General features: G+C 40.0%; 1 pseudogene; it reads left to right on the top strand.

Annotated features, from left to right (window-relative positions):
- Positions 1–6,556: 6,556 nt before the first annotated feature.
- LOC107279964 (probable protein phosphatase 2C 61) lies at positions 6,557–9,161 on the top strand (annotated as a pseudogene).
- The last annotated feature ends 4,567 nt before the right edge of the window (positions 9,162–13,728 follow it).

The following is a 13,728-nucleotide window of genomic DNA, read 5'->3' as shown; positions in this document are numbered from 1 at the left end:
ATGATTCCAACTTGATGATTGTTATTTTTACTCAATATTTATTATTTTCAATGGTTAATTTTGACTGAAAGATTGTAACCTTTCTTGTCTCTGTTTTATACAACTTGGATGGTTTATGACCCGGCTAATCCTTGTTAGTTGATATGATAAATATCTTACCACTAAATTCCATGACAATAACCTATGTACTTTATTTTTGTTGGGAGGATAAAATTTGTTTTTTAAAACGACACATATCTAATCCTTAGCATTAACCATCTAGTTTTCAAATTTCTATTTAAGATGACATGTTAGTGCTATTTGTTTTTCTCCAAATTCTCATAGAGCAAAACAATATACTATCCTATATATCCCTAACTTTCAACAAATAAAAGAGAAGAAAAGTTCTACAGTTGCAGGTGAATCTGCAGGTAGACTCACTGTGTTTATATAGGAGATGATTCTATCATCTAGGTTTTGCCTTTGGTCATTCATGCATATGACTACATCACGTATACATGATAGACCAGTGAGCTTCAGACCAGTGAGCTTCAGGACATTTTCCATGATCTTTTCTTCAGCATCCATCTTTTTTCATGAATGTTCATGAGTTTGGGACCGGCCGGCGGTAATTATCTCTCACACTCCTACCACGAAAGTACGTACAAAATTTTCTTCTTATTACAGGTCTCTCGTGTGCCGTATATGCCGTCTTGACTGCTCATTAAACCATCATGCATCATCTGTGCTGTTGGCCTGCCACCAACCCTTGTTTTCTGCATGTCGAAAACATAAAATTTCATGTGCAAGCTAGAGTTACGACGACTGTTTTCTTCTTTTATTTTGTAAAACAAAAATTCTACCGACTATAGGGTGGCCTGGTCTGGTCCTGGCCAAGGCCATGTTAGCATCTTGCCACCGTTAAGAAACAAACCTATATATGCATACTTTATCCTTTCTGTAGAGACAGATGCGGGCCTGCAGCAAACATGGGTGATGAACAATTCGATTGATCTGGCTCGAGACAGAGGACAGTTGGAGATGTCCCTCTTTTTCTTCCTAAAACATGGTAGAAACGCACAAGCTAATATAGACATGTGCACACTCACTTATAGAAAGACATATACACGCTCTACCCCTATGAGGTTAGCGACCTAGGCTAGATCGGCACACGCACACCCCCTATCCCTATGATGTTAGTGGCATCTTCGATAGACTGAGTTGGTATATCTTAAGGTTGATGAAATCATCACACACACATCAATATTGACTGTAGATATACGCACCGATTTTAAGCCTAGGAAAAAAATGCTTTTTCTCTCGTTCTCTCTCGAATCCTGTCGCATCCCGTCTTAGCACAGCTCTCTTCCATGCCATCTTCCCCATTTTCGCAAGTGGAGGATAGAGGGGTTGGGCTTCACGGCTCCTCTAGTAGTAGTACTTTTAGTCGGGTCCTCCTACTTTCTCGGGCTATTCCCATGGATTTTACTCTTTTGGTCTTCGAGATGGCTGTTGGCTTCGGATGCCATCGTCCTACTGTCATGATGTTAGTCTCCGGGATTCCTCCTGCTAACGAGCTGCAGCATCGCCATCATTTCTTTCCTAGCAGCCAACTGTGGTACTACTAGATGTGCATAAGGAAATGTTGCTCCGGCCTACACATATCTCTTCGGCGAGCTCTGTGCAAGAGAGGCAGCCTTCTTCTAGATCTCAGGGAGGATTCCTCAATAGGTGGTTGAAGTGGTTAAGATTCACGAAGGATTAGGCCCCATTTAAAAATGGACCTCGGTTTCCTTCGTAGTTCACCATGTTTCATCTATCTTCTTTGATGGGGTTATAGATCTGGCCGATTCTTATGCATTTATTGATGTTACATCGAACATATACAAGAACTTTGGTATAAATCTTATGGTGTTGCTGAAACTTCGCATCATGTGCTAACACTTGAATCTCCGCATATGGGATGCCCCTTTTGGGTTTGTGCATAGGCTTATCTTTATGCAACTTGCCTTGATTCAGGCTTCGTTGGAGTCAAGCTCCAAGCCTTTGCCATTGCCCATTGGCATCACAAGTAGCCTAAGGGTGTGTTCGGACTTCCAGGTTCCCAACCCCTCTTCCTCGTTTTCCGCGCGCACGTTTTTCAAACTGCTAAACGTATGAAAGTTGCTTAAAAAAACAAATTAATCCATTTTTGAAAAAAATAGCTAATACTTAATTTATCACGTGCTAATGAACCGCTCCGTTTTCCGTGCGCTGAGATAGGTTCCCAACTTCCTCCAGCGAACACACTCTAAGGAGGACTCAATCATTTTCTATACTCTTTTTAAGTCATGTTCTGCAAAATGCTGATAAAAGGTGTAATTTGCTCATTCTTGTGGGGCTTCTTTTGCAAAATGGGATGAGTGAACGCACTGTTACCACCCATGTATTTTGTTTATAGTCTTTATAAAAAAAAACAAATGCACGAGTTTAAGAAAATCTACAAAGAATGAATCTAACCAACTGACCTACACGACTTTGGTCAAGATTTTATTTAAATTCATGATAAGATCATGGAACTACCTATATTTCAGTCTACATAATTCTCAACCAAAATCAGTCCATTTTTATTCTTCATGGTTCACAACAAACTATTATATAGAAATAATATCATGCATTAAAAACATAAGAAGTTGTAAAATCATACCATCAAACTATAATCAATAGAAAAGTTCCCAAGTAATTAACTTAAAAAATCAGTAAAATATTCCAAGAGCTAAAACACAATAAGTGTTTCTATCAATCCAAAATCCTCCATTAAAGAGTTATAAAGGACACCTTTCCCAATACTTTCCCAGGAGATAGTGAGGACACCTCGCCTGCATGTAGGGCTGTCGAGCTCGAGCGAGCTCGTCTACCCAAGCTCGAGCTCGACACAAGCTCGAGCCGAGCCTATTACACCTTCGAGCTTTTAGGAAAGTTCGGTTCGAGCTTGTTCGTGCTCGGCCACAAGTAGTATAATATAGTAGTATATTTTAATTATCATTTCTGGATAAATATAATTATTTTCTATTTGATCACTCTAATAAAAGAGTAGAAAAGGACTAAGATAAATATATTATACTAACACATGCTAATTTATTGTCTAAATATATACTAATATAAATTGATATATTAGTTTATTAAATTAATAGGAAGAATAAACAATATGAACTATACACAGTCAAGTTCGGTAGAAGTTCGAGCTCTATTCGGTAAAGCTTGCAGGCTTTTGCTCAGGCTCGGATTTGGCTCGTTTGGAGCTCGAGCCTAGGACGAGTCTAGCTTGAGCTGCTCGCAAGCCTTGAGCTTTTTTTTTTGACAGCCCTACCTAGATGACACATATCCCATTAGATCAGATATATTTTTCTATTTTGATTAGAGGAGATGGTTCCGAAATCACATCTTATAGTTACGGTAATATAGCTTTGTTATTCACATGAGAAATGATCTTTCGGACACCATCGTCTGATTTTTGGTATATACAGTTAGTCATGAAGCGCTGCAAGTGTTAGCACCTATATTCTATATATACTTTCCTGCAATTTATTTACCAACCGTCTGTTTGCATGTGTGGGACATAATCTTATTGTTAATAACATAGTAAGATGCTAATTGCATGAGTACCTTACTGCTAGTCATGCCCTTCATTGGAAACATATTATGATATAACGAAAAGTTAACCTTGCAAATAATACTCGTTGTTAGTTTTTTTTTTCTTGAAGAACAATCATATATATTGGCCATGACTGCATGATCCAATTGTTAAAATGCAATCCGATTTTTCCCAATTTCTCCTATGCCACTAGATTCAAGTGTGAGTGTGTGACTTACAGAAATGTCAACTTGATGTTATAATTAACAGCTCAGGCGGTTGGATGTTGAAAAAAAAATCATCCAAAAAACCCTTTATTCCTTTTCACATATGAATAAGGTGTTAGATTGATCTCTTGCCACCGAGTCAGAGAATTGCGCTAATGGGCTTGCCCACCCACGCCCACACGTACCTAACGATGAGGACTGATTCCCTCGGTCCTGAGCGCACGTTGCTCTCTATCGCGCGATGATCGGACGCGCTATCTACGTAACGTCGCCCCCGATCCCCTCAACGCACACACAATTATCTTTTTTTTTCTTTATGCAAGAAACATTATACTTTAGGACGGTAGATAGCACTATACCTCATACCTCATCTTTTTCTTAAATTACCCTAACAAACCTTTTTCTTAATTTTTTATCATTATTTTCATAGGTCGGAAGCACCTACGGCTAATTTAATTATCGAGATTTAAACTACATGAAACATTTCATGAAGAATCTTGAAAATGTTTTTTTTAACATAGATTAATTATGTTGTCAATATGGATATACAAAATTTGAACGTAAATTTTATATTGGGAAAAAAAATCAAACAATGCTGCACGGAAGCAAAGTGGAGCCACTTTATTTAGTTTAAACTCCAGTGGTAAAAAAGCTCAAAAATTGTCAAGCTAAATTACATAGACTTGCATAGTTACATAGTGCGTGCATCTCCTTGCGAAAATGGTTAGCGAAAACTGTCTAGAGAGATTCACAAGTTTAAAATTAATTAGAGAGTAAGCTCATCAAAATAAGAGAATCAATCGACCCACTGACCACTATGTAGTAGTTGAACCTAACAAAACAATGTGAACGGTCAATTTCGTTATACATAAGTACCACAACTATTTGTTTTTCTCCGATATCTCATATGGCACATGTGATTTCAAAGAGAGATATATCTGCAAATCAAAATTACATCTCCAGCTTCACCTTTATGGTGTGGAAGAAGCTAACTAAATAACCTCATGCTTTGATGGAGCATACCAGCCAGCTACTCTGCTCATCTAAGTTGTGCCTAACGTTCATGATCACTACGTTGATGTCTATCTATGGCCAACTCTCACATCTTTCAGGATGTGTAACCTTTTTTCAGGTAGCTAGAATATACGAAGTAGAACGAAGTGTGTGCCACTCTCAAATGCAGACAGACGGTTGGACATGGGTGATGATGCGATTTGTCTAGTTATGTCTTCTGCCGGCTATAACATGGAGGCCGCTCACATATCCAGTTCGTGCCCTGTTACTAAATACTGACCTCCCATAAGTGATAAGTTTGTCATTTGTCATTGATAACTGCCGGCTATACCATCAAGGTGACCTAAAGATTGGATTACTAAGAAAATATGGACTAACAAAATGGAAAAACACATGCCGGTCAAAAAAAATTAAGGTGGACTAGGTATCCATAACCTTAATATCAAAAATAGATGCTTGTGAAGCAAATGACTTTCTAGTTGGTTAATGGTGGAGGTGTATGACAAGACTTTTTACGAAATAATAAATACATGAAGGATAAACTTCTCTCTATATGTCTAGCAACACAGGTATTTTTTTAGTCCTGGACCGGTCTAATTAAAGTTAAAGATCAATTTCTAATATTTGGGTCTTTTAGATGTGGCAATGAGACAAACATAAGATTTTGGAAAGACACGTGGTTGGGATTGCGTACTTTCAAAGTTCAATACCCTACTTTATATAATGTGACTCGAAGTCTACTGCCGCAGAGGTTATGACCACAATGCTGTTGAATATTTTTTTGGAGAGCCATTGTTGGCTAAAGCTAATTGAGTGGAATGGTTTGATTCTTAGGCTAGCTAATATAACTGTCAAATGAAAAATACTGCTTTGTTGGTAGCTCCATAAGAACTTATGGCCAATTTTCAGTCTCTAATGTTAGGATCCAAATGAATATTCTATGGGACTTTATATGGTTTCTTTACAAGAAAGTAATTCTAACGAAGGATAACCTGACTAAAAGAAAATGGGGGCAGACAAACATTGTTCCTTCTGCCATGCACAAGAGATAATCCAAATCTTTTCTTTGAGTGTCATATTGCCCAGTTTTTTTTGGAGATGTGTGTTTTTTTTCTTTTAATATGCCTCTACCCCGTAACACAAAAAATATTTTTGGTAATTGGCTTAAAGGGGTATCTACGTCTATAAAAAAGATGATTATAATTGGAGCTAATGATGTATATCGGTCAATTTAGTGTCGTTGTAATGATCAAGTTTTTAATTGTAAATAATTATCTAACCCTATGCAGGTTATTTTCATGTCTTTCTATTGTCTTAATTTTTGGTCTACGATGCTACAATAGGGGAAGCATGATACAATGTGCAATGGTGCTATACTTTTGGTATCGGTAGCTAATGGTCTCTTATTCTATTATAGGTGACTTAGTTTCATTAGAATTGCTAGCTAATAAAATATATGTGGTTTAACTCTAGTCAATAATAAAGGAGAGTTAGGGATTTGTCCCATCACCTTATGTTTTATTTTTACCTTTACCTTTTTTTTTTAACAAACTTATGCCTATATATCTTATGACAAAAATCGAAGGTGTAATACATTTTCATTATTAAAAAAAATAACATCAAAGGCTGCTCACGGCTCACCTCGCCAGTTCATGCGCTGTTACTAAATGAATATTGGCATCCAAAAAGTTTGTAATTTTTTACTCAATACCCAACTGCTTGGATGGAGACTACTCACCTGCGCTGCCCTGTTTGTTTGGCTCCGACATCTATAAGGCCAAATAGGCCACCTGGCTCGGCACGACCCATGCACGACCAGGCCTGGGCCGAGGTCAGTCGGCCGGCACGGTCCGACCTACACGTGGGGCCAGTCCGTGCTTGTCCACGGGCTGCACCCACGGTCCAATAAGACTCGGGCCGTGCCGGGCTGGTCCAAAGGCACGACAACTTATCGTGCTTTTCTATAGAATAAGTCTATTTTTCCTCTCTCATCTCTTTGGATGGTGTCTTATATGGTTGGATAAGTCTATTTTGTATCTCTCTTTTCTTTGGGCCGTGCATTTTATAGCTGAATTAAGTTTATTTTGGTCCCTTAACTATTTTTCTTGATCGCGTCGGGCTGGGCCGGCCCACCGTGCTAAGGCTCGGCTCAGGCATAGCCCAACTGTTGGCATGGGCCCGACACCAGTCATACCGTGCCATGTTTGAGCCTGGCTCTCGAGCCTTATGGCCATCTATGCCGACATCTTATCTCACTGGATAGAGGAAACACTCGTAGCTAGCTTACCTTCTGGCTTCATGAACAAAAGATCGATCAGATCAAAGAAACGCTTCCCCTCGAGACTTCTATCATAATTGCTACTTCAATGCCATCTCTTTCTACTTCAATTGCGGTAGACACCGCCTGATCTAGATATCTTCATAGTTCATCGTCAATCCAGTTGCCTCAGGGTTTTGGCTAACTTAGCTGCATGTAAAAAAAGAAACGTAATAAGCATATAGTTAATTGAATATTAATTATTAATAAAAAATTAAAATAATTCTTTAAAGCATCTTTTATCTACCTCTATAACCGTGACGCCGACGCCATGGCGTCATCACGCGCGTATACGCCTAAACCGCGGTTGCCCGCGTGGCTCGACGCCACAAAAATACCAACTCCGTCGTCTATGTCAACTTTAGTAGCATTGCATGCAAGACGCCCAAGTACTTGTTCAAGGTCGGCCATGGCCTAGAGGACACCGGCAAGCCATTTCTATGGGTAGTGAAGAAGTCGGAGGTAGCTGCGTGGAAACGAGCCGAGCCGTAAAGTAAAATAATCGATATAAAAAGATGGTGGTCTAGGCTCCGAAACAAGCGGCTCACAAGCCAGCTTGGGCTCGGCTCATTTCAGCAACGAGCTGAAAAGGAGGCTTGGGGTTGTCTCGTTTGGCTTACGAGCCGAGCCAAGCCCGAGCTGAGCTCATGAGCCTGAGCCTTTTTTCCATCACTGCATCGAAGGTAGAAGAATGGATGTCGGCCCTAGAGATGTTTGGGATGACACTCACCACATGTAAGTTGGGTCCGCGTGCTCACGTCTTACTTTCTGTACCCAATAAAAGGAGGAAGAAACAGAGAAAATGTTGCAAGTGGCATACACTCGCCACACGCAAGTTAGGCCTGCGTGCTCACGTATTACTTTCTCTACGCAATAAAAGGAGGAAGAAACAAAGAAAAAAAATGGCAAAATTTGTTACAGGACACGTAAAAAACGTGTAATTAGCTGAGGAACACCGCAAAATTATGACACTGCCCTAGGATACTACAAAATTTGTGTAATTTGTTGAGGCACACCGAACGCATTATTTTATCATTTCCCGGCTGAAAGTGGCGATATTTTTTTGAAATGCCTAGATTGCCCCCGCGTCACTCCACCGAACGAAAAATCCCCAGTCCCTAACCCTAGCTTGCGACGGCGACGGTGGCGGAGGAGGCTTCGGCGGCGCATGCTAACGCGGTGATGGAGGACCAGGCGTAGGTCATGGCGTCACCCAGCGACACGCTTGCCGGCGTCTATGATGGCCATGGCGGCCCCGACGCCTCCCGCTTTCTTCGCTCCCGCCTCTTCCCTTTCGTCCATGGTGCGTGCGCTCGCCGGCGCGTGCGCGGCGGAGCTCCATCTTTTACTTTGATTTGTTAAGGTTCTGAGAATCTTTAGTTGATTTGTTGGCGCCAAAAATTGAACAGAGTTCGCGGCGTTGTGCAGCGGCGTGGTGGACGCTGACGTGATTAGGAAGGCGTTCCTGGCGGCCGACGAGGAGTACTAGCAGCTGTTGCGGTGGTCACTGCCGAACATGTCCCGCGCGGCCGCCTCGGGCTCCTGCTGCCTCCTGGGCGCCATCTCCGGCAACATGCTCTACGTCACCAACGCCGGCGACTCCTGCACCGTCCTCGGCCGCCGCGCGGCAGCCGATTAGACCGTCTCCGAGCGGCTCTCTACTGAGCACAACGTGGCCTCGGAGGAGGTCCGGAGGGAGCTCGCCGCGCTCCACCCCGACAACGGCGAGGTCGTGGTCCACGCCCGCGGCACGTGGAGGGTGAAGGGGATCGTCCAGGTGGCGCGTGCCATCGGCGACGTGTACCTCAAGACGCCGGAGTTCAAGCACGACCCAGCGGTGTAGCGGCTTTGTAGCTGCTGTGCTGGCAGCGCCGCCGCCGTCGAGCTGGGGCAACATATAGTATAGAGGGTAACGCAGGGGCAATCTGGGCATTTAGAAAAAAAATATCTGTCACTTTTAACCGGGACATGATAAAAATAATATGTTCGGTGTCCCTCAGCAAATTACTCAAATTTTGTAGTGTTCTAGAGTAATATCATGGTTTTTCGGTGTCTCTCAACTATTTACATGTTTTTTTACGTGTCCTATAGCAAATTTTGCAAAAAAAATAAAAATCCTGTGTTTATCGTGTTCACTGTGATTGTTTGTGCTCTTCTCCTTCGCGTCCAAGCTCGTGTGTGTTGCATGGTTTCGCTACAACCGCCGGGTTTCGCTGACAGCTGCCCTTTTCAATGGGGAAGTTGTACTACTCCCTCCATACCCTAATATAAGAGATTTTAACATTTTAATTGCACTGTTTAATCATTCGTCTTATTTTAAAATTTTTTGGTATTATTATTTATTTTATTTATGACTTACTTTATTATCCAAAGTATTTTCAGCACAACTTTTCATTTTTTATATTTGCACAAATTTTTTAAATAAGACGAGTGATCAAACAGTGCAAGCAAATTAAAATCCCTTGTATTAAGGAAAGGAGGGAGTAGTAATTTTCGTTGGCATTAGTTATTTAAGGCTTGTTCACTTTGCTACCATTTTTAACTTTACATTTTTTTTGATAAAGTTATCGAAAAAGTGGCTATATTTAGTTTGTTGCTAAATTTTAGTAAGTACATATGAAATCTTACCAAAATTTTGATAACCTTACTAAAATTTAGAAAAATGGTAGCAAAGTGAATAAGCTTTACTTTCATAGATGCATGCATTTTTGCTGGCTGCAGAGAATTCATCATGCACATCAATTGAGTCACCCGTCATTCTATTTGGATTTGGGGTGTGTTTAGTTCTTTGAGTGTAAATTTTTTTAAGTATACGGATACACATTTGAAGTATTAAATATATACTAATAACAAAACAAATTACAGATTCCGCCTGTAAACCGCGAGACGAATTTATTAAGCCTAATTAATCCGTCATTAGCAAATGTTTACTTTAGCATCACATTGTCAAATCATGATGTAATTAGACTCAAAAGATCCGTATCACAACTTACATCCAAACTGTGCAATTAGTTTTTTTTTCTCACATTTAGTGTCTATGCATGTGTCCAAATATTTAATGTGATGTTTTTGGCCAAAATTTTTTAATCTAAACAAGGCCTTGACGGCGTCTCACCTTCATTGCTTCATCCAAATGGTCACCTTGAAATTAATGTTGACCACATTCAATTCATGCACGTAGTACTACTCTATCCGTCAAAAAAAAAAGGCAAACCCTGAGTTTCCGTGTCTAACTTTGACTGTCCGTCTTATATGAAATTCTTTTATAATTCTTATTTTTATTGTTGTTAGATGATAAAACATAATTAATATTTTATGCGTGACTTGTCTTTTTAATTTTTTTCATAATTTTTTCAAATAAGACGGACGGTCAAATATTGGGTACAGAAACCAGGATTTGTCTTTTTTTTTTTGACGGAGGGAGTAGGTTCTAGCAAGTCTGCCAGTCCTGCCACTAGCTAACGGAGTACAGTGACAAATTTTAGATGTACTCCATATTAATCTAAAATTAATGCACTTGTACAAAACTAGAACATGAATATATTTCTTTTTAACAGAACCCCCAACAAAGGAACTCCTGCACCATCCGTCATCCACAACCATATATTTTTAATAAAAGTTAAACGACACAAGATATGAAAAAAACAGAAAACAAATTCCCGATAATAAGTTACTGGTAAAATGAAAACAATAAATTTGTAAATCATAATAGTAGTATAACTCGGTGACCAAAATATCAATCTTATACCCTCCTTCCCTAAATGTTTGACGCCGCTGACTTTTTAAAATATGTTTAACCGTTCATCTTATTCAAAAACTTTTGTGAATATTATTAAAAAACTTGAGTAGTAGTAGTATATTTAACAATGAATTAAATGATAGGAAAATAATTAATAATTGTTTAAATTTTTTAATAAGACGAACGGTCAAATATGTTTAAAAAAGTCTAACGACGTCGAATATTTAGTGACGGAGGGAGTATATGGGTCTATTGATATAGTATCGCGATGACACACCGATGGACACGTTGGAGCAACAACGATAATGTAGTGCGCCTAACAAAAAAAAGTTTAGAAGAGAGCGAAAATGTAGTGAGGGCAAGTTTTATAATAGGTGACTACCATATCTAATTTTATGCATGACATATATAATTAAATTAAGATGTGATATGTATAATAGGTTACCTCTACCACACAATCTCCAATTTCTTTAACACTCTCACATATTTATTGAAGTTTGTGTAGGGGCTGCCCCTTGCATGAGAGGTGACTATTTCTCTCTCATCCTTCTTCTCTCCTCCACCTCACTATTTAGTCCTATGTGGCATCTTGGGGCTTGTGCTTAGATGCCCATAGTACTTGCCCTAAGAGCAAGGATAATAGTAGAGCTCACTTCCTACTATTAGTCCATCTTAAAGCCAACATATATAATGGATTAGCTATAAGGTTGGTTACAACTATCTTCTCCTGTCTCTATCTCTAACCTATGTATTTAATATATTTATCTAGGAGCTTATGTTAAGCTAGCTCTTGCATGAGAGCCAACATTCTTGATTTTTTTGTTATCTCTCTCCTCCACATAAGCTTGTAGTAGACTTATAGCTCACTATTATACTTGCTCTAAATCAGCACCCAACCGCTTGGACATGAATCTCTAATGCTTCCCCACAATGGAGCAATAATGATAATACAGCTGGCTATGATAACGAATACCCAACCGCTGGCTGCTGTAAGAAGTTTAGAAGAGAGCGAAATCAAACCGCACCCGTCTTAGAGCAAGTTTAATAATATAGCCAACTACTAACTCTAATTCATATATAGCCAATTTAATAGCTCATTCATACAATAGTTACATATCACACTATTAATACATGGTCCCACCTGTCATACACACTGTGTCTTGGAGTCCGTGCTACAGCCAGCTACAAATCTGTAGCCCGCTGCTATTCTCTCTCCTCATTTATCTACTTAAAATATGTTTACAGCTGGCTTATAACCTGCTATTGTACCTACTCTTAAGCCCGATTAGCCTGATTTATTTTGCTCCACTATCTCACAACCTATCTTAATTTCCGATTGCTCTAGCTCAACCATAAAAATAATGTCCTTTAATTTCTCCCATCTTATACCATCCAATTTATAGGACTATGCAGGCACGGGTGTCATGAAAACCATTAATCCAATTCTTGTAAACCACCACATTTAATTTGCTATGTGGTTATGCATTCTTGCATAGATCTACCAATAGTGCCATCAACAAATCTCATGCGAAAAAACTATCGGTGTAATTACGGTGTAAAAACACATCATAGTTACACCGTATACTATATATATACGACTAGTAGCATTAAAATTGAGTTCAAGAGAAAACACAGCGCTAGCTTGGTGGCAAAAGGAGCACTCGTGTGATGGGGGTGGGTTTTTATAAAGAAAAACTCATGCATTTATTTTATATATAGGTTAGAAACATAATATATGATGAGTTGTTACAGTGCAGTGCTAACAGTACGGATCACTGGGACACTTCCAGTTTTGCGAAAAACCCCTTGTGAATGGGCAAATTACACTTTTGCTCAACATTTTGTAGAAAAGGACTTAGAAAGAAAAAAAAAGCAATCGAGTCATTCTCCTTCTTGGCCTTTGTCACCGATGAAGAAGATCTGAAGCTCACTTCCGGTGGAGGGTGAAACCAAGTGAGCTGAATGCACTCAATCCCTAATGATTCCTCCTATGTATGGAGGCTAAGGTGTTGATGAGCAAAGTGAAATTTTAGCAACACCACTTGAGATTTCTACTATTGTTCTTGAGAGAAATTAGTACAAAGACCATAGCTACTCCAAAGACAACAACTAGATGTATTTTGTTGGTGAAGAAAGCAAAAGAAACGCGGTGAGCTACATAAGAAGCCAAGAGGCATACAGATTCGGTCCTCCACGAGTGGGAGGTTGAGACATCTTTGATGCAACTTGAAAACTCCAGCCACCTAGTGAAGATTTGTCGCCAAGGATCAAGCATGAGGCCGCCTTCCTTGGAAAGACCTCGCCGGAGATGTCGATGTAGACAGACGTTACCTCTCTTTGCACAGATCTGGAGGCATCCTAGGTAGCAGCTGGGAGAAGAAGCCCAACAGGGAGTGATTCGTCTCCGTGGAGAAGCCCGACAGCGCTCCTAGACACAAGGACGAGGCCAACCGACGCCAACAATCACCATGAGAATCAAAAGGGAAAATTAAAACCACGAGAAGAACCTGAACCAACGGGATAACCCGACTATTGCTACTACAAGTACTAGAGGAGCAGGGAACCTAGTCCCTATCCTAACCTTCACCAGCGATGAGCCGATGGTGGGGAGAGAGAGGGGTTGGAAAGGGGTGAACTTTACTATAATGAGTATTCATGAGAGGTCAAGGACCAACGAGAGAGCGTTTTCTGTCACTTATGTGTGGCTGCAATAGGGAGGTTGCAGGGTCGATTCTCACCCCACCAGCGTGCGCCTGTGCACGAATCTTGCAACGAATTTAATTGTCTAAAATTAGCAGATTTCTTCCAAAAAAAACCATCACAGGTACTAGAATTAAAA

The sequence above is a fragment of the Oryza sativa genome, chromosome 2 (assembly GCF_034140825.1).
Source record: "Oryza sativa Japonica Group chromosome 2, ASM3414082v1".
Classification (NCBI taxonomy): domain Eukaryota; kingdom Viridiplantae; phylum Streptophyta; class Magnoliopsida; order Poales; family Poaceae; genus Oryza; species Oryza sativa.
Note: the sequence above shows the minus strand (reverse complement) of the source record. Positions and strands in the feature narration are given on the sequence as shown.